Genomic DNA, 2,034 nt, shown 5'->3' with positions numbered 1-2,034 from the left:
CTGTACCCCTAGGGTAAAAACACATTATATGTTTATAAAAAATTTTAAAAAATAATTTAAAAAATCCATTAAAGAAAAAACACATATTGCAAGCCCAGAGCTAATCTCATATTCAATCAAAAAAGTTTGAAAGTTTTCCCCTTAAAGATCAGAAAAAAGACAAGTGTGTCCACTTTCACTACTCTCATTTGACATAGTACTGGATGTCCTTGCCAGAGAAACAAGGAACACAAAGAAATAAGGGACTCCAAAAAAAAAGGAAGAAGTAAAATTTTCTTTTTTTGGATAACATGAACTTACATGTTAAAAAATCCTAAAAAATTCACAAAAAAATTTGAATAAACTAATTTAGTAAAGCTGCCAAATACAAGATCAATATATAAAAAACAAGAATTTTGTTTTGTTTCATTTTTTTAAATATAAAATGCTTCCCAGTTTTTCATGTCATCCTTGTTCAGTGATCACGCTGATCTTCTCTGCATCATTCCAATTTTAGTATATGTGCTGCCAACGTAAGCTCAAGACAGCAGTATTTTAACACTCTAATGATGAACTATCTGAAAAAATAAAGAAAACCATCTAATTCACAATAGCATCAAAAATAATAAAATACTTAGGAATAGATTTAACTAAGAAGATGAAAGATCTGTACTCCATAAACTATGACATTGATAAAGAAATTGAAGGAGACACAAATGGAAAGATAGCTCATATTTATGAATGGTAAGAATTAACATTGTTAAAATGTCCATACTACTGAAAACCATCTGTAAATCCAATTCCTATCAAAAATCCAATGTTAGGAGCGCCTGGGTGGCTCAGTGGGTTAAGCTGCTGCCTTTGGCTCAGGTCCTGATCCCAGGGTCTGGGATAGAGCCCCGCATCAGGCTCTCTGCTCAGCAGGAAGTCTGCTTCCTCTTCTCTCTCTGCCTGCCTCTCTGCCTGCTTGTCATCACTCTCTGTCAAATAAATAAATTAAAAATCTTAAAAAAATCCAATATTATTTTTTACAGAAGTAAAGAATCCTAAAATTTATATGAGACCATAAAAGACAACAAATAATCAAAGCAGTTCTGAGAAAGAATGAAGAAGAGAAATTACACTTCTTGATTTGAAACTATACTACAAAGCCCTCGTACTCAAAACAATAAAGTATACTGGCATAAAAACAGACCAATAAACAAGTAGAACAGAATTGAGAGTCCAGAAATAAATCCTTTCATACAGTCACATAATATTTGACAGGGGCCCACATATGTAATGGGTAAAGATAGTCTATTCAATAAATGATATTTAAAACTGAATAGTCACATAAACAGTATGAAACTGGAACTACTTATATCACTCATAAGTCTTAACTTGAAATAGATTAAAGACTTAAAGGTGATGCATGAAACTAAATTTCCTAAAAGAAAACATAGGAAAAATTCTCCTTGACATTGGTCTTGCCAATAGTTTGTTGGATAGCAGACCAAAAACACAAGTAAAAAAAGCAAAAATAAATAAATGGTATTACATCAAACTAAAGATTCTGCATTGCCAAAAAAAAAAGGGAGAGAATGAAAACACAATCCACAGAATGTAAGAAAATACTTACAAATCTTATATCTGTAAAGATGTTAATAACCAAAAGATAGAAAGAGAAAAAAATATATAATTAAAAAATAGCAAAAGGATCTCAATAGACTTTTTTTTTTTCCAAAAAAGTTATATAAATGACCAACAGGAGCATTAAAAAGTGCTCAACGTAAAAAACTCAGGGCAAAGTCATTATGTTGTTGTTGTTGTTGTTGTTTACCTCTGAAAAACACAGCAAGATATTACTACCTATTAGAATATATACTACAAAAAAATTGAAACTAACAAAGTTTGGTAAATATTGGGGAAAATGGGGGAACTTAGGCACTGTGATAGGGATATAAATTTGTATGGAAAACAGTATGGAGATTATTCATATTATTAAAAGTAAAATTACCATATGATTCAGTAATCCCACTTCTAGGTATATATCTAAAGGAAACGAAGCCACTGTTC

The 2,034-nt window shown here is 30.9% G+C and overlaps 1 non-coding gene across 1 annotated transcript; it reads right to left on the bottom strand.

Annotated features, from left to right (window-relative positions):
- Window positions 1-413: 413 nt before the first annotated feature.
- Window positions 414-520, bottom strand: LOC132009201 (U6 spliceosomal RNA). Its single transcript, XR_009401820.1, has one exon. It is a non-coding gene; the product is annotated as a U6 spliceosomal RNA (small nuclear RNA).
- Window positions 521-2,034: the final 1,514 nt, after the last annotated feature.

Source organism: Mustela nigripes, unplaced genomic scaffold, assembly GCF_022355385.1.
Source record: "Mustela nigripes isolate SB6536 unplaced genomic scaffold, MUSNIG.SB6536 HiC_scaffold_7215, whole genome shotgun sequence".
Lineage (NCBI taxonomy): Eukaryota > Metazoa > Chordata > Mammalia > Carnivora > Mustelidae > Mustela > Mustela nigripes.
Note: the sequence above shows the minus strand (reverse complement) of the source record. Positions and strands in the feature narration are given on the sequence as shown.